The sequence below is a fragment of the Liolophura sinensis genome, chromosome 2 (genome assembly GCF_032854445.1).
Source record: "Liolophura sinensis isolate JHLJ2023 chromosome 2, CUHK_Ljap_v2, whole genome shotgun sequence".
Taxonomy (NCBI): Eukaryota; Metazoa; Mollusca; class Polyplacophora; order Chitonida; family Chitonidae; genus Liolophura; species Liolophura sinensis.
In genome coordinates this window covers 14,101,870-14,126,638 of record NC_088296.1, presented here as the reverse complement: position 1 = coordinate 14,126,638, position 24,769 = coordinate 14,101,870, and the positions used below count along the sequence as shown (strand labels likewise).

Here is a 24,769-nt window from a genome sequence, read left to right as displayed (position 1 = left end):
GCTCAGTCCCAAACATTCCGTGGCCAATAAGCTTTGGTGCATACCTGGCCCAGCCTGTGAAAAAGAAGCCATAAAAATCTTGACATAGGTTGACCGTCAAAATCTGGACCTTTCCATGCCGGCAGCTGGGAGGCGTGCCTAGCAACGCCAAGGGGACGTCACTCGCAGCCTCATCACTACCTCACACCTTGTGTCTTCTCGCCCAGAATTTCAAACTTTCATCAATAAAGCTCATACCTCCCTTCGTCCCTACCGAAAAACGTAAGTTGTAATGGGGGTCTGTGTACAGATCACTCTGGGCCTTGTGCCTTTATGACGTCATCAAAAACCGATGAGCGCTTGCCTTTGCTTTGTAATGTACTTTCTTGACTATTTTGTGGATTATGTTTAACGATGATTTGAAACGAAGTTTCTGGCAAAATTCACTTATCCATTATAGTTGATGTCTGGAAAAAAATACCTGCATCGACGAGTAGATTTGTAGTGGCACATCGATGAAGACCCTGCTAATGGCGAACTACACACAGTGTATCGATGGCATTTTAACCTGGTTTATACGGCAGTGACCTAATTAAAACGTAAACCTAATTTCCTCCTGTCACCACTTCACCATGTCAGTTCGCGCACAATTGAGGGCTGTATACTCCAGTGTGCGATTCTCTTTTTTTACCACAAATCAGGTTAAAATCATGTTTAGCTACATTTTCAGCTGCTCCTGTAGGATGCCTTTGTTAGGTTTCCTGTCTGTTGAATGGTATCAAGATTCTGCTTCATTTTGCCTGTAAATCTGTATATATTGCAACTAAAGGTGGATACACACTAGACCAAAGTCAGTGTGACAGTTCATTGTCACAGTTCACCTACCTCTATCTGACGATGTTCTAACCCTTCCAGCTGTTACTTGTGCTTAAAATTTCAATGGTCAACCCCTATCAGACATTTCACAAGGTTTGATTCATAGGATGAAGAATTGTTCGGGACTCACAGATTTATTTATTTATGTATTTATTTATTTTGTTGGTGTTTACGCCGCACTGAAGAATATTTCACTTGTAGCCAACATTATGGTGGGAGGACCTGCAGTGAATGTAAAATTGATTGCATAGACGGTGTACTGATTGTCAAGGTGTCAATCTGCTGTCTTGAGAACAATTTATTTATACTATTTACTCCGTACTCAAGAATATTTCACTTATACGACGGCGGAAAACTCACGATCATCCTCAGGCTGGAGACAGACCTTGTGTTCAGAATGAAGCCTTAGTTGTATGAACCTGCGAAGTTGGCACACATTGAACAAGTTCATGTACGTGTAATAACAATGGTTTGGTATACGCCACATTCGCATGTTAACTATGAAGCCACATTCGCAGTGTTACACTCAGCTCCTGAGTGAATATCCCCACTTTCTTAAGGTACACATATACATGCAAGATTTCGTTACCCGATCTTTATGTTCAAGTCAAGCTGACCTGGTTATTCAAGGGATTGTGGAACTTGCGCTTGCCTGCGTACGTGTGAAAGACGAGATCACTGCGGTATAGCCGAAAAAAGCAGGACATTTTACAAAAGTATCACATGTATACGTATAAATGACCCATTAAAAGTAACAATACACATAATACAAATTATCACCCTCCCCAGCATGAATAGAAATAAACATTATTCTGAAAACAGCCCGTGATAATCTTCTGAAGGCATGTAAAAGCCTGCGTACTAGCAGTGAATAGACACCCCAGTAAAGTACACAGTATTTGTTACACCGCCTTTATACTACCTTTATCTATGATATTTTTTTTTTTTTTTGACAAATGGCAGAACCGGTTTACTATATACCATACATCTGTTGAAAGAGAGCTAAGTGTTTCTTTTGATCAGAGTGTAAAACCATTTTTTCTGGGGGTCACGCTCATTGAACGATTGCTACATGGTACAGTATCATGCGGTTTGGCGTATGCTTAGAAGGACTGATAATATGAGAGAAAAGAAACTGTGAATGCTATCAGTGAAAGAAAATATTTTTATACCCCTCTCAATGAAGTTAGGGTGGAGGGGTATACTGGAATCACCCTGTCTGTCCATCTGTCTGACTGTCCGTCTGTCTGTACACACGATTTTGTCCATGCATCACCTTCTAAACTACTGCATCGATACATCTTCGCTTATCCTTTGAACTTAATAGCTTCAGTTTAATTGGCATCGAAAATTATTTCAAAATTACTCCCATTTAAGGCTTTGGGTAATGGCGCTTTTCTATGTATCCAGGTTTTGTCGCTGCAACTCTTCCTAAAGTTCTGAACTTCTTTCCAAGAAACGTGGCACACATCTTCCTCATCCTCTAAATTTATCCATGCTTAGGCTGAATTACAATCCATGTAACTCTTGCTAAAGCATTGCACCAGTTTCCCTGAAACTTTGTACATGTATTGTACATCATTGAAACATCTACAAACTGAATTATAATGACACTCTGATTTACATTTTTATTCTAGGAAGTGCTGCTGGATGGTGGAGGGTATCTCAGACATCCGGATTTCATAGTAAAACATATTTGTCTATTTTTTTAAAGGAAATATGATATATATGCCCCATAATAAAATGGGATAGGCACGAATTCCCCCCTTCCCAACAACCCTCAGCGATCACTGCTTTGTAAATAGATCTGGGTGTCTGTCAAGTTTTGACAAATGTCAGTTGTTTAGTCCGAGGACCCCCCCACCCCCACCCCCCACAACCCTCACCCCACCCCAACAACCATTAGCTCCAACTATTACTCTTTTCAGCTGCGGCATTAGAATGTTAATAATTTAGTGTGAGTACGCCTCTCACCCACAGCCCACACACATAGTTTATACTGTTTGATGTATGGGGCTTTCCCAGCCAAAACCCAAACATTTCGAGAATATTTAATGGAGCAGATGTATACAAACCCAGGGACATATTTACAAATGTACACATTACGACACGTTTGACAATATTTCTAAAAGGCCATTCTATGTTCCTACACTTTAAAAATATCCATTACGAAACCATATGGAGAGGGATAGTTGGTCCCACCCAAAAACTGACAGAAAACATAGGGAGATAGGATATCAGTAATTTTTCTTTGCATGTAGTACCCAGATAGACTGGAATCAGGGTTGACTCTTTTATGCATTCAAATTCTCACATCTTTAACTTTTTCATACTTGTATATACATCACATATAGTACATAACTTTGCACGGGTTTTGCACCATGGTATCTATTTCCATTATGACATGTGATTGAATAGTCAAACAACAATCTAACAATTGAAATTGATACTAAAAATTAAATAATTAGTTGAAACAAATAAAGAAAACACAGGCTTTTACTATTTAAAGCTCTGAACTATTTGCTGGCATCTTTCTACACACGTGCCTGTTCACATCTCTGAACATTGTTCGGCCTCTAATAATAATGGAACGGCGCTTGCAATGTTCTAGGCGAACAAGCTAAATTAGAACAGTGACGTATATTGCAATCACCGTGACTGGTTTTACTCTCTCTGCTGTAAGTCTTTAAGTAGTTATCGATAATCAAAATGCGAATCTCATTTGCGGTTTGATTGCAACTGTTCATATATCCAACGTGACGATAAATATCCAATCCTTGCCCCGATTGCGTGAATGGAGTTATGGGTAGAGTGTCAGAGATTTTGGACATTACGTTCAGATTTACCAAAAACACTTTTTTTGTATTCATTGTCACATATTCGACACTTAAGACGGCAAGGTCTTAAATGGAATAACCTTGACTTAAGTATGGCTAATGAATGGTACACATTAATCTTCATGGCCAAATTTGTTACAACTGATGTGTGCATATAGTACACATCTTGTGTATTTTTTGTACATTGCTTTGGAAAATACATCACATGTAACCATCTACAGCTGACTACAGGAAATGAGTCTTCAACCAATAATGACAAATCACTGACAAGATCAGTGTTTGAATTCTCAGTGTCACCCCAATTCTTCTACTCATAAGGTAATGTTAAAAACGGCGTAAACACATATCTCATAAATGAATACATGAATTGCATTTCATGGTGGAATACTATAAAAAGACGTAGAGCATAAATAGATGCTCGTCGGCTAGGACGTACGGGATAGAGAAATGCTCGTCGGCTAAGATGTACAGCATATAGAGATGGTCGTCGGCTAGGACGTACAGTATAAACAGATGCTTCTGGGCTAAGACGTATAGCATAGAGATGCTCGTTGGCTAGGACGTACAGCATAGAGAGATGCTCCTCGGCTAGGACGTACAGTATACACAGATGCTCATCGACTAGGGCGTACAGTGTAGACAGATGCTTGTCGGCTAGGACGTACAGTATAGACAGATGCTCCTCGGCTAGGCCGTATAGCATAGAGAGATGCCAATCGGGTAGGACGTACAGCATGGAGAGATGCTCGTCGGCTAGCACTTACAACATAGACAAATGTTCCTCGGCTAGGACGTACAGCATAAAGAGATGCCAATCGGCTAGGACATACAGCATAGAGATATGCTCGTCGGCTAGGACGTACAGCATAGGCAGATGCTCGTTGGCCAGGAGGTACAGTATAGAGAGATGCTCATCGGCTATGAGGTGCAGTATAGAGAGATGCTCATCGGCTATGAGGTGCAGTATAGAGAGATGCTCATCGGCTATGAGGTACAGTATACAGAGATGCTCATCGGCTATGAGGTACAGTATAGAGAGATGCTCATCGGCTATGAGGTACAGTATACAGAGATGCTCGTCGGCTATGAGGTACAGTATAGAGAGATGCTCATCGGCTATGAGGTACAGTATAGAGAGATGCTCATCGGCTATGAGGTACAGTATAGAGAGATGCTCATCGGCTATGAGCTACAGTATACAGAGATGCTCATCGGCTATGAGGTACAGTATACAGAGATGCTCATCGGCTATGAGGTACAGTATACAGAGATGCTCATCGGCTAATGAGGTACAGTATACAGAGATGCTCATCGGCTATGAGGTACAGTATAGAGAGATGCTCATCGGCTATGAGGTACAGTATACAGAGATGCTCATCGGCTGTGAGGTACAGTATACAGAGATGCTCAATCGGCTATGAGCGATACAGTTATAAGAGTATGTCATCGGCTATGAAGGTACAGTATACAGAGATGCTCATCGGCTATGAGGTACAGTATACAGAGATGCTCATCGGCTGCTGAGGTACAGAATACAGAGATGCTCATCGGCTATGAGTTACAGTATACAGAGATGCTCATCGGCCTCAGACCCAAAACCCCCAAAACGGAACAGATACAAGAGATGCTCATCTCTTGAAGATTTCACAAATGCCTTCATATGGAGTAGAGTAAAAAAAAAAAACACGGATGTGGGCTATTTTTGTAAACAGATATAGAAACTTTGGTCGCAATACAATGTGGCGATTGTCCATGTCCGATGCCAGTCCAGTTCATACTGGCTTCCTCTCCGGCCGTAAATGTGGTAGTCGGCCAGGAAGCTGCGGATGATCGTGGGCTTTCCAGGACTCTACCTGTCTCTTTCCACCCTAAAACTGAACACTGTCGTATAAATGGAATATTCTTGAGTACGGAGTTAAATACAAGTCGAATAAAAACATAAACTTGGTCGCAGTGTTCAAATCCGGCTACTGGCTGTGGGTTTGCTAGGTACAGATACGTGGTGAGGCGAGGTCGGCCTTATTTGGGTTACGACAGGTTGTTGTATGTACGAATTGCACCCTTTCTACTTAGCATCGCTATCACAACTGATGCGTTCAGTATATACATGTAGACAAACTGTATTCTTGATTGATTTATTTATTGATAAATACATTTAACGGACAGATAGTTTATGGTAGATGTATATAAAGGATGCGGTGGATTCCTTCAGGCTTTGCACGCTTTTCCTGGTTTCTGCATTGTTGTTTCTCATTACCTACATACTGATGTATAAGCTATGTTGATATTATTTATGACATAATATAAAAATACTAATCACAATTGTACCCATGCATGTTTCCAATGAAAGGCAATAACGCCGTTTATTTATTTATTTATTTATTTGATTGCTGTTTTACGCTGTACTGAAGAATATTTCACTTATACGACGTCGGCCAGCATTATGGTGGGAGGAAACCAGGCAGAACCATCCGCAGGTTGCTGACAGACCTTCCCACGTACGGTCGGACAGGAAGCCAGCAAAAGCTTGACTTGAACTCTCAGAGATCACATTGGTTAGAGGCTTCTCAGTTTTCAGAACTCTGCCTGGTTTCCTCACACCATAATGCTGACCACTCCCAGAATTCTGCTCGGTTTCCTCACACCATAATGCTGACCGCTGTCGTATAAGTGAAACATTGACAAAGACGTTGTATGTAGTGATTTAGCGTAATAGGAAATAATTCTGCGTAAACAATATAAATACAGTATTGATTTAACAGATTTATTTAAAATTTGATTATTTAAAATAATGGTTGATAGTATTTAATAATGTGATGATGTGTACTGTCCGTTTCTATACCGTGTGTAAGATATGATAAAGTAGTAATGTACAATGTAGTATTGAACGAGAAGGGATTTTAACTGGGACTTCTACTAAAATGACATAAAATACCCAGATTTCCAGGGACGTTCTTGGAGTGAGTGAGTGAGTGAGTGAGTGCTTGGGGTTTAACGTCGTACTCAACAATTTTTCAGTCATATGACGACGAAGGAATCATTAGGGTGCATGTAATGTGCCTCCTTGTTGCAGGACGGATTTCCACCGCTCTTTTATTTAGTGCTGCTTCACTGAGACGACTTACCGAAGGCAAGTAAGCCGCCCCGCCCGAGCCATTATACTGATACGGGTCAACCAGTCATTGCAATATCCCCTTCATGCTGAACGCCAAGCGAGGAAGTTACAACTTCCTCTTTTTTTAAAGTCTTAGGTGTGACTCGATCAAGGATTGATCCTGGATCTACCGGTCCCGAAGCGGACGCTCTACCAACTGTGCTATCCGGGCCGGTGGGACGTTCTTGGAAGTGTGGCTTATATACAAAGTGCATTTAAATTTAGAATTACTTCCAAAAAACTGAAATTCTCTGCCCTGTGCGATTACAATTGTAATACTCATCTCTGGAAGACCCTTTTAGGTATCGGATGGGAATTCCGATTCACTATCATAAATTTGTCTGTCTAGTGTGTTTATAGAGGCACGATTTGAACAGAGCCTTTAGAGGGCTTGGTATAGCTCTTCCTGCATCGTGGTTATGACATCCGTGGCTAACATTAATGAGAAAACCCGAACACGCATCGCCAATAAACACAATGGCAGAAAAAGCATGCGCTTTGTCAGTGTGCATTTAACGACTATGACTTATGTGTATGAACAACATAAAATGTATGAATCATTTCATACTTAAGGAATCAGTCAATTCTTAATAAATCACATTATACTTAATAAATCACTTCATACTTAATGAATCAATCCACACTTAATGAATCAATCCATACTTAACGAATCACTCCACATTTAATGAATCACTCAATACTTAATGAATGACTTCATACTTAATGAATCAATCACTCCATACTTAATGAATCACTCAATACTTAATGAATGGCTTCATACTTAATGAATCAATCATTACCTGGCGAATCAATCACTTCATACTTAATGAATCACTCCATACTGAAGTAATCAATCCATACTTAATGAATCTCCCCATACTTTACATAAAAACAGTAAGCAGCACAAACTGCTATTCACTCAGTATATGTATATAGGCACCACATCTTTATTTAGACACCACACGTTGTATGTAAGCCCTATAAGTTGTATGGAAAAACTAAATACTGTATATCGATGCATAAAGGCACGGCATGATTTGTAAAGGCACAACACAAACTATGAAAACCTCACACGTATGAAGGCACTGCAAGCCGCATTCCCGCACTACTGTCCCAACTGTATGCATAACCCAAAATACACTTTATAAGATCATTTTATAGCCTGCTAGTAACAGACCCGAAAACGCCTTTCTGTGGATTCGCTCTCCGCGGCTGGATTGCCATGGGAAAATTTCGGTTTAGTTACGGTATGTAAGAATCATCAAGGTAGAGCCCACATGGCTATTAACACACATCTAACATGGCGCTCCGAGCTTAAACAGCCTTGAAACCTTATGTGCTCCTATGGCCCTGTCATTTCTGTTAAATTACTATTTCTATTGGAATTACAAGATGTAGTGTTGTTACTTACTAGTGATAACGAAATACCCCTTTTCCCGTCATCATCGTCAATTTGTTTGCACAAGCAGTAAATCCGCCATTTTCCCTGCCATATAGGGAAGTGTATAGGTCCATTTATAAACCATGATCATGCTATACATAACGTAAGAGTTTATAATAGTCTAAAGCTATGTAGATAGTTAGAATAGCCAGGGTTATTTATCATAGTATACGGGTATGCAACACACGTTGTATGCATACACAACCGTGTTCGCCCTTGCGTCAGAAACATATCTACAAAGGAGCCTGTAACGATACTGGTTTAACCAGGAAGTCCACATTCTTTACAAGTTTGTGCTCGTTTTCTGTATTTACTGATCGTGAAGATAGCCCCATGTAGCTGGACATTCTCTTCGCATACCGCAGACGTTTATAAGCACATTGCAACTAGTATTTCTGGACTGTTTTACTCTGGTTTCCTGCAAGCACAATGTTTACCGCTGTCAAATAAGTGAATTATTCCACAGTAAAACGTTAAAAAACAAACAAGTAAGAAAATAAAAAAGACTTCAATTGAATGTAGCTAAGGACGTATAGCATAGAGAGGAAAATCAGAGCAGCGAAAACAGTGTGCTGGCTAATGGCCACAGGTAACCAGTGAAATGTTCGTTTACATCAGTCACGGTTTTATTTTAACTTTTCACGTAAATTCATTATTAGTAGCGATTAGAGCAGATTCACTGATCTAATATTACTCAAAATCCTCTGTTGACCTCACATTTAACATACAATCACAATAAAACAATACAATGGGACCAGGTCTCGGGCATGCTTAGTCCTCCAGCAGAATTCTGGTTGATGCAGGAACACAGTATGATTACAGAGACTAAAAAAAAGCAACGACGAGTGTGATAGCTGGTAAATGGCTATATGTAACAGGTGAAGTTTGGCCTCTTGTCAGTTTACTTCAGCCAGGGCTTTATTCTAACTATTTAAATGAATAAATAGTGGCAATTTACACGGCCTGTATCACAATAGCCTAATCAGAATTAGGTAAAAAAATAGTAGAGTTACTCTAAATGCTCTGTTGTCATTACATTTAGCATACTGTGCTGTCATCATGTTTAGCATACAATCGCATTAAACAAAGACATCAGTCATAATTTTGGCGCAACAACTTTTTAAAGCCGACCCTAGAGAAGGCTGAATGCTCTACGTGACACCTATGTAGGTGGCTAAATACCACTGAGCATTCAATAAACCATCGTCTTTGACTCATCATTGGATATCCGGCATTATCGGTTCAGATAGAAGTAAGGATGATGTGCTCTCATTTGTGTAACGAAAGACACGTGTGGCCTGTTTAATTTCGGCATGGCTGCGCTAGACACCAGAGTTTACAGTTGGAGTTCTGCCTACTAGGGAGAATAAAAATGGGCGTCAAACTCCTCTCCCACTAGAGTGCATATCCCATAGAAATGAACTGAATTTTATTAGCTTAATCACAATACATGCTTCTCGCCATCTCGCACTGAGATTAAATGCATTCTGTATAATAAATGAACACTTGTAGACAAAAACAGACATTATATTATTACACTGGTGAAATATAAACGAAGGACATAAATAGGATGATATCAGTATTGATATTATCTTGTACATTGTGTATTTCAAGACGCAAGACGGCCCAGTAGTGGTATAAACTGTGCAAAAGATTTGCCCTCTTTACGCTGTCTGTGTGTACATGGGGTTTACCTCGCGTGACATCTCAACGCCTCAACTAATAGCAGAATTAATAGAATAAGTAAGGGGATGTGTGTAGACTACATGTTCTTCCTGTGAGCAATGTGCCCTACCCTCTGATGTTGTGGAAAATTAAAAACATGACTTTATTATTGCAAGATAAATCTCGTAATATTCAATTAGTTGTTTAAGGGGACGAGGTATTTCACCTTTTTCTGCGCCTTCATTATATAACGTGAAAATCAGCTCTGATTCATGCACGGTTTCTCGCAGATTTCATGAAAATCCGCTTTATATTGTTTCTAGAATCTTAATTATTTACTCTACTGCGCTTATTTATTTTAAGGTAACATTAGGTTGTGAAAAGATGGGACATTTATCTACCTTTATAGTGTAGATACGGTCACTAACCGTATCCAGTGTACAGCTGTGATGTAGAGTTCAGATTCACGGGAGTTAACTCATGATAGGGGTTATTGGATCGACCGCACTAGAGGAGTGAGTGAGTGCTTGGGGTTTAACGTCGTACTCAACAATTTTTCAATCATATGACGACGAAGGAATCATTAGGGTGCATGCACGTGTAATGTGCCTCCTTGTTGTAGGACGGATTTCCACCGCTCTTTTATTTAGTGCTGCATCACTGAGACGACTTACCGAAGGCAAGTAAGCGGCCCCGCCCGAGCCATTATACCGATACGGGTCAACCAGTCGTTGCACTATCCCCTTCATGCTGAACGCCAAGCGAGGAAGTTACAACTTCCTCTTTTAAAGTCTTAGGTGTGACTCGACCAAGGATTGATCCTGGATCTACCGGTACCGAAGCGGACGCTCTACCAACTGTGCTATCCGGGCCGGTCACCGCACTAGAGGAGAGACAAAACGCTCTTCTTATAACATTACGCAAAAGCCAAGTTTTTTATTTCTTCAGTGAATGGACATTTCAGTAATCAGTCTAAGTGTAGAATGCTGTAAAATAACCAGCCTGGCGGTGAATTTAAAAACACCCGAATCTACACGCACGTGTACATGTAAATTGCCTTTACGTGTACATGTCGATTTCAACATGCACTCCTTTGAATAAATAACCCCAGACTATCACCTTATTGAGCAGACTTAAATCAGCGCTTTTCCTTGGCGCTAAAACAGCCCAAGTCATTCGACTAGCTAAATCCAATCGATATTTTCTATTTTATTTTTAAAACAGCCCCAAAAATCACCTTTCACTTAATATCAGCCATATTATTACCATTCATTAAATTTATGGGGCCTCCGTGTTGGTTAGCGCGCTAGCGTAATGGACCAGTAGCCTCTCACCACTGCGGCTCAAGTCCAACTCATGCTGACTTCCTCTCCAGCCGTACGTGGGGAGGTCTGGCAACAGCCTGCGGATGGTCGTGGGTTTCCCCCTGGCTCTGTCTGGTTTCCTCCCACTATACTGTTGTATAGTGCTTATACTGCTTATGCCTATAGTATAGGTATAAGCAAAATATTCTTGAGTACGGCGTAAAACACAGATCAAATCTAATCAAATTATTAAATTTTTAAAGTGAGTCGCGTTGGAACTTTTAGAATCATGTACCGTTTTAAGTGCTGCAGGTACGAGCCTGATATTTACCCAGAGGCAATCATTTTTGAAAAGTTTTGGGAGTATGGATTGTTTTGCGAAAAATCTCCGGTATAGGCTCTTTGCATACACATAAAGGAATCTATAGAGAATATTCATTGTCTCCATTTTTTTTTACACCAAACCCAGTTAGTCTGTTGTACCATCTGCACCAGTAGAGCCCTGTAGGAAACTTATCATCATTACTCTGTTGGATGCCGTTTTGGTTAGTAGCTTCATTCATTCATCAGAATAGTCAACTTCCATTTCCAACAAAAGAAGACATTTGATTAATTTGTATTCTCACTTTGGTGCCATGGATTGAAAAAAAGATTACAGGGTGCGTACGTATCTTGTGAGTTTATGTGTGTGGTTGTGACAGTTCCTGAAGAGCGCACGTGTAACGCTGGTACATGGGTGTTCGCCGTGCCTGAAGCGCGCACACATGGCAAGGGTAACGCTGGTACATGGATGTTCCCTGTGCCTGAAACGCGCAAACAGGACACGGGTAACGCTGGTACATGGATGTTCACTGTGTATTAATGACTTCAAACCCTGTGACAAAATATTCAAAGCCATTTGGCAGCTATCGCACTCGTCGCTGACTTAAAAAAATAACAGAAACGGAATTTCGCAGTTTACTCCTGTGCTTGTAGCAGCTGATACCTGGAGGCTACACACCTAAGATACAAGATATTCCGATATACATGTAGATGGACTGTGACCTGCACTTCTTTCTTTCTTTGGGGTTAAACATCGCTTTGTGCGTTATAGCGGTGATAGTGTGACGGTGTCTCCCTGTTGCAGACCGGACCAGATGCCGCCATAATTGTAGTGCTGCATTACCCTATCCTTAAAGGCCCTGGACACAACGCCCCACAGGGTCATATTTTACTTTACCTATTCCTCTTAAGGCCATTAGTATCGTTGTTAAATTGGTGGCACACTCACAGACAAGAAAGCACCGAATGGCCCAATATTCTAATACGTGGAAAACAGAGAGAGTTAGGTGAGGTACACCTTGGGACTTGAGTGTACATTTAACACGCGAATACTGTGACACAGACACTGTTATTTGATTAATAGCTAAGGTAAAGCTTGCTACTCGGGTGTACATGTAATCGACGGGTTCGGTTAAACAAACAGTTAGTGAAACAAACAGTGAATACTAGTTAGGGTACAGTTTGGGAGCGGGATGTACATTTCACAGGCTGGCACATTGACACAAAGACAGATGAATAATAACTAGGGTACTGTTCGGGACTGACATGTACATGTAACAGGTGGGCATGTGACACAGACACAGCTATGTGAAGAATAGCTATTATACAATTTGTGACTGGGGTGTACATGTAACAACAACTAATATACACTTGGGCCATCCGTGGTTGAACATTTTCCCCGTTGGTCACGTACAGATTATCGGTGTGTCTTATCCAGTAAGGACGGAAGCTAAACAGGATGTCATAGTAACAAAATATCCGTTTTAATTCACCGTGAATCAATACAGTAAGAGTTTTCTATAAGAAGTCTTTTCGTACAATTCTCAAATATCTGCCAAAAAAAAGACATTTAAAGATTTTGCGTTTGACTTCATCTTTTGAATAGAGTTCCTTATTTGCAAACGTTTCAGACACAAGTAAGAAGGAACATATGCTTACTGCTGTAAAGGGCGTTATTATTCTCTAAATGGACACAAGAAACTGATGTTTGAAAAGAACTTATATTGTCCTGCCTGTGTGATGTTAGCCTACAGATATGGGAACGCCTTTTACAGGCAATAATCCTATGAGTTCGTGTGCAGTCAGCCCAATCTTTCACCGCTTTCATGTTACTTTTTTACCTATTTTCTCGGTATGAAAATGTGCGCTCTACCAATTAGGAAGTAAACGCACAGGGCTGTAGGAAAGCTTTCCTCCGTACATTTTTACTCGTTCTATAGAAACGCTTGTCTGGCGCTGAAACACAGTCTTAAGACCGAATATGTGTTTATTTACGTTATACAAGGTTTATCCGTATATTTAGCATCTAAACCGTTGAAGATGGAAGTCGTCATCTCCGCAAGTCACAGGGTATGGCTTTTGGCTATAATGGGGCTGGTCCTGCTGACAGTCGTTTCAGGTGGGTGTGTAATTCTCTATGTTAAACACAGGCTAAGATTTATTTGCTTGGTGTTTTATGTCGTACTCAACAATATTTCACCTATACGACGGCGGCCAGCATTATTGAAGGAGGAAGTCCCGGGGAAACCCACGACCATCCGCAGGCTACAGGCTAAAAGATTTTATCACTGAATTCAAAAGCACAACAACAACAACAAGAGCAACAACAACACTTAACTTAGTATCTATCTCTAGTACCACTCCTATGTATTTTGTATCTGAATGATTCCAGCCTATATTGATGGTATATATAGTATGGTTGCCATTGTTGTTGTTGCATCCAATAGCAAATTAAGCTTGCGCTACTGGTAAATTGACGGCCTCCCCCTCCACAACCATCCCCCACCTTTCCCGCTTCGTTAGTCAAGATTTGAGAGCCAACATGTACTTCATGAGCCATTGAGGGAGGGGGGGGGGTGGTCATTAAATCCCTATTAAAGGTTGTTAACACCCCTGAAGCTCGGAGTACAGGAGTACTCAAGACACAACTGAACTCAACTCGTCTGGTCGTATAGAATTGGCCTCAGTCACCGATGACCATACGACTTCAAGATTCAACTGCTTGCTTAATATAATTGTAGCGCCCTTTTTAGAAGAGTTCCATCCTTATTTCGCATTTACGAGCTTTTACAACCTTTCGGTTGAGTTGAGTTGAGTTGAGTCTAAAGTGTCTGTGTATGCCGAGTGTAAAGTGTGCATATCTGCACTATTTAGGAATGGTTTTCCTCCAATTATATATTTTACCCCATCTCTTTACAGCACTGCATTATGGTAGATCTAATACAAATTGGAATTGCTTGCCAAGAAAGAACCTCTGCTTAATTATTGGTTTTCAGGTTTAACTTTTATATCTATTTATTGAGTTCGTATTTAACGGTATACCCAAGAATGTTACCATTGTAGTCAGAATATAGTGTGGAGGAAACCTGAGTAGCTGTAGTTGCCATCGAATAGTGTATGGCGTTAACCAACATTGAGACTCAGGTAAATAAATAAATCAATCAATCACCAATAAATCAATCAAATAAGTAAATAAATAAATCAGCAAGTATGTGAATGTGCACTATACTTGTATGAGTACAAAAGACCGCTGCTCGATGCACTTATTTTCGCCCTTTCTGCCCGGGCGTGTCAGTGTAAATCTGTCAAAATGAGGGTGGGTTAAGATAAAAAGGCTTTCCGTTCAGAAGTGTGTGGCCATGTTTAACATGGCGTGATGATTTGGCAGGTATTTCACACTAGCAAGTGTATCGGTGAAGTCCGTTTCTTTCATAGCGCTCTTTTAGAAGTGTGTATGTTGTTCTTTTAGATAATTTACAAAAATAATATATAAGATTACCAGTTAGGTAGGCTTTCAACACCACCAGTCCTACACGGTAAAAGGGAAGGTAGGGGAAAAGAGAAAGAATCTGTAAGCAACAACAAAAAAACTCCACCGAAGTCAACGAGTTGTGATTCTAAGATTTCAACCTGACCTGGGCATAACAATCAGTTCTCACCGATTTTTCAAAAAAAGTCAATTTCAAGGGTTTGTCATCAAGGAAATTTGCAGAAAATTACTTCCCTTCTTGTAATTTAAATTTTTTGAAGAAAATTGGACCTTAACACGTTAGCCTATCTGTACACAAGCTACAGTGACAAGTTCCTGACTTTCATTGGTTAAATCTGATCATGTGATAAGTGCCAGGCAAACCTTTTCACTTAAACCGGCAGACGAAACATTGTAAGCTTATTTGGACTTTAAGGTGTGTCAAAACTAACCTAAAAAGTATAAAAGACATACAGATAAATCTTGAGAGGTGTGTTTGTCAAAAAGATCTTAGGAGAAAGTGATAATTGCTTTCTGTCACCCAGTCACGCTCCGCTGCGTCATTACAAATATAGATATGAGAGCATACAGTATGACTGACGGTTACTTCGATGTCGAGGTTGTATGGTGGTCTGTTTGGGTCACGAAAAACAAACATAGGCCTATTTCAACTCCTAAATGTCGAACTCACTTTTTGCTTCGAGGTTTTGCATGTCAAATCTCATCTAAAACTCTACGCGATAACCTAACACATGCACATTATTGAGTTTTCTATACGTCAGAATGTTCGGGTAGAGTCAATTGCTTATTCATTGAACAAATGAAATGTTTGCTGGCGAACAGCGGATGATCGGGGTCTTCTCCTGGAGTCTGTCGTGTTTCCATAATGCTGGCCGACATCGTACATGTACATGCGTACGTGATCGAATGAAGTCCTAAGGATTATGTAACAACAATGTGCATAAGACTCATGATGACCGTTACCCAGGGACGTACGAAACTCTCGTGACAAAGCTAGGCAGATGTAAAATGCAATAAAAAGCATTGCGACAACCTCCCATTTGCTGGCGATATTTTCATATTCACTGACATTCTCTTACGACTTATCAGGCGATAAATTCAAGACGCACGATGATTATCTGCGGATTTTTGATAGCAGGTTCTTTCCACCAATTCCAAGTGTGAGTTTGCCTGATATGGGTCAGGAACTGTTGTGTTAGCTGATATACGTATAGTGCATTGTAGATTATGTATTCGGTTATATATGAGAAAGTAAAGCTTTATTTGTACATGTAATATGCAATCTCCAGCAGACTTACTGTTTCCTGATGAATGTAATATTTACTTTCCGTTTCAGTATATTCTCGAGTTTATATGCAGACGTCTATGTAGAGAATGAATGCCATTATCCAAAAATAATAATAATAAATAAATAAACAAAAAAGCAAGGTATACGCGGGTTTATCACTCAATAGTCAATAGAGAACTTTGGTGATGGAACCTCTCTCTGAGCATATTATTTCCTACGATGATTATACTCACATTATGCAAAGTCACATTTTTACAAACAATAAGATTTGTAAAAAAGGTTAACCATGTAAACTAGTGAATTTATTGGTTACACCGTGACCACGTCTGTTTCATTATTATCATCTTAATGAAGACTAATTATCTAAAATATGATAATTTTGCTAATGATCCGTTCTTTCTGTTCGTACTTTTCTTTCCATGTGCACTTTTAAGACAAAACTAATGTGGCCTGTTGTCAGTATATACCATATTCTATTTCCAGGTTCCGAGGCGGCGCTGTGTAACGGTATTAGATGTGGTCATGGATCCAGGTGTGACAGGTCGGCATGTGTGTGTAAAATCGGCTTCGTCAAAAGCACTGTATCCAACTTAGTAACACCACCTTTAATACATTGTCACGGTAAGCTAAAAAATTCAGAACCTTTAGAAACTAGGTTAGCAGGAGAGAAACAATAAAAAGGAATTAAGCAATAATAGAAAGACCATTAAAATTTTATTCGAAGACGGTTAGCATTACAGTTGAGGGAAACCGGACAGACAACGGAAACCCACCACCATCCGCAGGTTGCTGGAAAACCTTCGTACGTGCGGCCGTAGGCGAGGCAAGCTTGAGCTAGACTTGCATTCACAACGACCGCATTAGTTATTTGTTTATTTCCTGATTTGATTGTGTTTTTACGTGTCGTACTCAAGTATATCTCACTTACACGACGGCGGCCGGCCTTGTGATGAGAAGAAACACGAGAGCCCAGGTGAAACCTCACGACCATCCACTGGTTGCCGACGTTCCCACGCACGGCCGGAGAGGTAGCCAGCATGAGCTGAACTTGGTCTCGCGTCAACCGCACTGGTTGGAGGCGGCTGAGTCCCTCTGCCGCGGTGGCGTGCTAAACCCCTACGTCACGGAGGCCCGCATTATCAATGTGAATGCATACATACCTCAATTATGTCTCCAACGTGGAGATCTAAGACCACAAACATATTGTTCCTAGCTCAGGGTTGAGCGAAGGTACACGCATTTGTGGAGCAGACTGCCAGCATTTCTAGACTGTGTCCATATTTACTTACGACAGATTTATACTCATTGTAAAACTTAAGAAACTAAGTGTGAAGGCGTTTGATAGTATAAAGTTGACACACTTTTTTTTCTGCAGTAACAACCTATGACGTTGATTGAGATCGTTGACTACGAGTAAAGCATCGGATCTAACAAATGCCACAAGGCGGGATATGTACACGCCACATGCAGCACCCTTCGTTAAATTGCTACCCGAGTATAAGAATACTTTACAATTTCAAAACTGAAACTACCCTTCTTGTCATAAAATCTGCGAGACAGGAAACCGTTTTGGTCTTTGTAGAAATATATGTTTACATCATCTGGAGAATCTGTAGTTTCCTTTAAATCTAGCGAAGGTAGATACATAGATGTATCTTCCATGCAAGTATGTACTGTATAAGTTTCGAAAATGTCCATAGTAATAGCTGTAGGCACGGTGGAAGAGCTCTCTTTAGTGCATATACATGTGAATTCGCCCAGATCTGTGATATGGAGCTTTGAGGAAAGAGCCGGACCACTTCTGCTGACATCTAGATATGTTTGACAAACGTCAACAGAAGTAGGCAATGCCCATAATTGCGTCATAGCTTATTTAAGCCGGAAAAAACTGGATATGGAGGCACCATTTCGTTTGAGGTCTGACTGTATAACAGCTACTTTTGTTATAAAAGTCGCAAAATGTAATAATATTCATAAAATAAAATATAATAATATATATGTACTTCAAAACTGTCATCTAATATGAACATAAATCCCCATACGATTTGATATGTCAAAGCTGTCCCTGTAAGTTTTCAATGTTATTACCAACCGCAACGCTGAGATACGCCAGGTCAATTAAAAAAGTGGTAGTTACGCATACAATCTCGTCATTTGTTATGTTGGTATCTGCAACTGTCAGGAAGAGGACGTATTTCACCAGTTACGTGTGACTGCCTGACCACAACGTGTGATCACAATGTCGTGGCTGACGTGGTTTTACCCCCTATGCTCTAAGTCTTTAATCAAAATAAATTTTAGAATTTTTCTCCAGCAGAGATGATCCTATAGCAACGAGACGTGTACCTGGCTTTACCGTCAATCCCTTGCGATAAACAACGGACGATTTAGGTCATTTGATAATCTAATGTGATACTCCTATATTAGAAACAACTACATCTGGGGGCAAAGAGCAGAGTTAAGAAGACAACCTTGGCACCTTGCACTTTTTTGACGTTAATCTCGTCATATGCTGTCGCATTCGATCAAATAATAGTTGGACCGTATTTGTCAGTGCATAGATGGTGGTATTCGCGTAGACCGCTTTAGACAACTCGGCCAGCAAAAGTCCCTCAGTATTACATACACAACTGTTTTTTAGTGCTTTTTAACGGATACATCATCAGACAACACGTTCCAGTAAACTTAAAATATCTAAAAAGGTTACAAATATAGATACTGATAAAAAAAAAAACGTCAAATCAAACTTATAGTCCAAATTTTAAAAAGTGCATTTCAAAATGACACTAAGTGTAACCGTTTGTTTCTTTTCTATTTTCGTGTTCTCCGAGGACAGAATCATGCAGTGCTAACAAGAGCTGTTCTACAAACACCACGTGTGATGGGAGGAAGAATAACAACGGTACTTACAGCTGTATTTGTTCTGCTGGGTACAGTCGATCAACAACTGGACATTGTTTAGGTAAGTGTGAAATGTGAAGCTATTGATTCTAACGTAAGAAGGCTTCGGTTCTCCTTCACTAACAATCACCTGAATAAAGGAAATTCAAAACCACAAGTTTTATGGCTTTTGTCTAGCCGAGTCGTACTGTGTTAGTTTCTTTCACAGCAAAAAGACACATATTAGATAATACATGTAATTGAAGGAAGGATGCCGTTATATATAATTGGGCATATTTATTTGGTGCATGTCAGCGAGACAGGTATTTGGTGCATGTCAGCGAAACGTGTATTTTGTGCAAGTCAGCAAAACGTGTATTTTGTGCATGTCAGCGGAACATGTATTTTGGTGCCTGACAGCGAGGAATGTATTTGGTGTCTGTCAGCGAAACATGTATTTGGTGCATGTCAGCGAGACATGTATTTGGTGCATGTCAGCGGGACATATATTTGGTGCATGACAGCGAGGAATGTATTTGGTGCATGTTAGCGAGACATGTATTTGGCGCATGTCAGCGAGACATCTGTTTAGTGCATGACAGCGAGGAATGTATTTGGCTCATGTCAGCGTGACAGCTATGTACTGAACCGAGTCGTATATGCTCATCCTGTCACAGTGTACTCTGCTACTGAGTGTGTACTATGTACACCTGAAGTGTTTTAAAATACACTGATAAAGTTTCACTCATACAACCTAAAAATTTAATTATGTGTGCTTTACATGGTAACGATGACATCTGCAAGTGGAGCTAAAATGATTCGTAAATCGTTTAATGTCTTTTAGCATGCAAAGGCTGTTTGTTTACTTTACTACTTTGCCTCTCCTTACAGCCAACAACGACCAGTGTTCGTCGGCTCCATGCGGGGCTAACGCCGTCTGTACCAATATCCCGGGTTCATTTACCTGTACTTGTAAAGAAGGCTACCATCGGCCTCTCTCTCAGAGTAATGCAGCAAAGTGTATCGGTAAGTGGTAAGACTTCCCTAGTATAATACACACAAATTTTATATTAAATGAGTTTTGTGGGTGATGGTGACAGTGTTTGATGGACAAATGTCTGCACGGGACGAGTTAATAGAAGCAGTTTCAATTATTTTGGAATAACACTTACCTTAACGATAAGTTTCGCTTAGAACAAAATGTATAATCTGCTCAAAGTAGAAAGGCATTATTTGGATTCCTTAATTCCTTCAATTAATATGACATACATGTGAGCATCAGCTGCCTTCTGTAAACGTGTTTTTATCTGCTGGGGAAAAAGGGCGGTATGTGTTGTGGTTTTAATGTCAGCTGGTTCGGTTTTTGTGCACCTCTTGGGTAAAATTACATTTATAAAGTATTGCTAAAAATATTACCTTCAAACAACTAAATAATACGAAGGCTTTATATTGATATTTGCATACTGCATCATAAACAAGTCGTTACTAGTTAACAGGGGAACGTGGAGTGGTTTATCTAAATGAATTTAAAACACGCACTTTTAAGTATGACTTGTATGGGAACAACGGCCTGAAAAAGTCTCGATCATTGCATACAAATGATTAGTCATTCGGTTATAGACCACTTTACATAATCATTTTGCAGAATCCGTTATCACATCGATATTTAGTGTTCATCTTTTGTAACTCTCAATGACCTGCATGTGCAAGCTCAGGAAAGTAAAAGAAATATCTAGGATATATACGTGATCCCTGTATAAGACTGTAACCTTAAGTGGTAAGATCGTACCGTTATGTGGTAAGATCGTACAGTTAAGCCTAAACCGATAATTGGTAACCTGTACCGGTAGGGGGTACTAGGCGGAATAATATATACCCATTTAAGTTGCATCGCAGGAAAATGGTGATAGTTTGACATTAGGCAATACTTCATATGTAGCATGAATTCGTAAGTGGTATGCAGTAAAGTTATACTGAAGGCGCTATGTAGCATTAAAACTGCACAAGTGTTTTTGTAGCCCTGTGTAAAGGGCATTCGTCTTTCACGTTTATGCAATGTACAAGCAAACACACTATACATGAGAGTGAGATAGACAGCAATTTGACATTAATGGAGATATTCGTAAGCATCGTTTTACTGGATGTGTCTTACCTCTATAGGAAATACCACCTTTTAATTACAAAGTCAACCCCGGTCGTTGATCATGGGACGGAATGAAAAAAAACACTGTTGACAGAAATTCCGAATGTCAAATACCACCGTTTTACTGAAAAATGGCGAGGCAAAGCAAATGTTGACAGAGCAGAACCAAAATTATACGGATCAGTATAATATAAGGCATTCGCTAGAATTACATTAAATCATAATTTATCGCGGATGAAAGTTGAACATGTCTAGTGTAAAATGTGATTCATCGCGTGAATGGGATGTAATAAGTAAACCCTGATAAACGTTTGTGTTCATGGAAAGTACACCGTCGACATGATAAGGCGTTCTTGACCATACCCAACTTCGCATGGGCAATGCACACTGCTCGAAAGTAAGACAACGTTTAACCCAACTCAAGGTTCGTCTACAAATTGTCTTTGTGATGTGTCAGTGTGAAGAAGGGTATAGGACTGGACCTCCTGGGGAAAATGGCTGTATTCCAGGTTGTTTACATAACATCTTTGTGTTTTGCTCTGTAATTATTCCGATAGTTAAACCTACACGACCTTCTAAGATTTGCTTCTCAGTTTGCGATGGATTCCAGTGTACTTGGTACCCCCATTAAAACACATGCGTTATAAGTTGCTCAGTGTAACACATCAACCATCAATGAACTTTGTTGTTAGCCGTTACTAAATTGCAGGGTTACCAAAATAATTGTATGCGTCATATGTAGCGTTTTGGGTGTCTCGCGAACGAAACAGCCACTGTGCCGTATGAAGATATGTATGATTTACATTTTACGTCCGTTCACTGAAAAAATGTTGTATTCGTTGAAGGAAGTGACACAAAACGGTAGCTATGTGCTTATATTCATTTTTGTTTGATGACTATTTGCTGTTTAAACCCACATTTAAAATTTAGATAACTGGATAATTCAGTCCTTTCTAAATATATTATTCTCAGTTAATATATTCAGCTTACATGAAAGTCAAGATGGAAGCCATCTTATGTCACAACTCCTACACATTGAGTTATTTGGAGTAGGTCTGAAATGTTGTAGTGGGGGTTGCACTTACCTTTAACACCATGTGTTTGCTTTATTTCAGTTTCATCGTCAACTACCGTTGTAACCACACCATCTACACACAAGAGTTCAACAACAACACCGATTGGTATGTTCATCAAATGACAGGTTTATAAACAAGTACACATAAAACAGTAACGTTATAAAAAGCACAGGACAGATCGTTTCTCATCTAACTTGGATACTCACTGCAGCCTTTTCAGAAATCAATCAGGTCAATTTAAATCTTCAGTATGTATCTGACTGTTTAAGCAACTGACAGCTCTTAGATATTTCATTATCTAGACAGTTTTTTGCCGATACTTGTTGTGCAAACCTGTTTATCGTCGATAACAATGCCTGTCCTTCATTTGTTTCCACACATAACAGTGTCAACATCGACAAAGCAGTCAAACAGGCTGACCACGCCTCCAACTCACACAATGTCCATGCACAAGCCAGTGGAAAGTCATGGTAACCTCATATTCATGTTTACAGGTATACTTATCCTTCTCATTTCTGAGAAATAACAAATCAAAGCGGAAAGATAAAAGTTAATCATTTATCCATAAATTCTGTAAATAAGCAGTTGGGTTGATCATTTTATTTACGTACTCGTGAACAACTTCTAAACAGTTTTGCAAACACGAGACGTTAATGTTGTTGTAAGCGCGCGACGTTATCGTTTTCATAAGCGCGAGAGTTCAAAGTTTTTGTAAACGTGAGACACTAGTGCTGTTGTAAGCGTGAGCGGCTTGTTGATCTACGAATTGAGTGTGATCTGACTCTTTTGAATCAGTATCTTCATGACCTGTTTGCCAGGGCAGCTTTGGTTTTGGCATTATTTCTTGACAGAGCCTTGGTAAGACTACCTGGATACATAGCTCATTACAGTACTGCCAAAGTTTCCACACTGGCATATTACATTATATGAGACTGTCTTTCTTCTCAAATTTATAATCTTCATAAATAAAGTTATATGATTTCCTACAACATTAGATCCACAAAAATGTGAGTGATATTATGATATGAGTGCAAAAGGAATTTTTTAGACATCACTAGTCGAAAAAAATCCAGAAGTTCTCTTATCCTTGGATCCGATAAACAATAAAAAATATGAAAACTATGCAAACAGACAAAGCATTTCTATCAAAAATTTGTTAGCAGGAACTTCGTCAAAACCAGAAACTTCAGAGAAGACGTCACCAGGTTCTCCATTAGGCCAAACAACCACCTCATCAGAAAAAAGAATGGATCAAAAAGGTAGATAATAACCTTCAAACGTGAAATAGATGGTTATCCCCAGTGTATACCTAAGTGTCAGAACAGGTGTTTGCTCAAAATAAAACGGCCCGATTTTTTTGGCGTTAAATGCCTGAAATATATTCTTCTGGGAAAACAGACGTGGCAACGATAAGAGGATTCGCTTTAAAAGAGACGCCCTTTGTCTTCTATCTATGTACGATAGGCGTTTTACCACACAGAATCAATTTTTTATTTCTACATATATTTTAACACATCAGAATCCGGTCGGAACATCTTCAGTAGTCCTACACATTTTGTCTTCTTTTCACACTGTACATGCAAGTGTCACCATTCTACAAACAAGAGTGGAAACAGCTTTTTGACCAAAATATCGTAAGCGTTTGGCGATTCAATGGCATTCCTTTGGGTTATGAAAATTCCCCAAAATACATCAAATTTTAAAAGTTTTGAATTTCATTTTTTCTACAAAATTATTTAAAGTGGAAATGTTTTACCATATCACATACCTCACGCACAATATTATTGAATTTTGAGCATTTCCACTGAAATTTACACCGCGTCCAATTATGATCAGATTCGTTTTAAGAATATGTCAAAGACATGCTGGAAAAGGCAAGTGCCTTAGCAGAATCTGTACACCTTTACTTTGGACTAATCCACTTGCAACACGATAACACTGCCTGAGATATCGTGAGCTACATGGAAACGAACATGCATTTATTGCAGATTTTAGGATAAACGCTGTTATATGTTTCGTTATATACGTTATAAGTCTGGATTCCAGTTCTTACTGTTGTGACATAAGAGAAAGCTAATGACCATATTTTTGATTTTCAGACGATGCATCTCAAACATTAGTAATAGCTCTGGCAGGAGGAATTAGCGGTGGCGTTGTTTTTATAGCCATTGTAGTTATCATTCTGATAACCAGGTAAGAGCAAACGGAAATAAGGCCATTCGAAAACAATTAAACGGACATTTGGGTCCGAGCTCTCTTACAGTAATGCACGATCCGGGTTAAAAATCACAAGAAAAATTTCCAAAACAAAATCA

General features: G+C 39.6%; 1 long non-coding RNA gene across 1 annotated transcript in view; it reads left to right on the top strand.

Moving 5' to 3' along the window:
- Window positions 1–23,688, top strand: part of LOC135462850 (uncharacterized) — a 158,818-nt gene extending 135,130 nt beyond the window's left edge. Inside the window, exons 2-4 of the long non-coding RNA XR_010443502.1 lie at window positions 22,494–22,559; window positions 22,841–22,948; window positions 23,618–23,688. This is a non-coding gene — a long non-coding RNA (uncharacterized LOC135462850). The remainder of the gene's footprint in view (window positions 1–22,493; window positions 22,560–22,840; window positions 22,949–23,617) is intronic.
- Window positions 23,689–24,769: the final 1,081 nt, after the last annotated feature.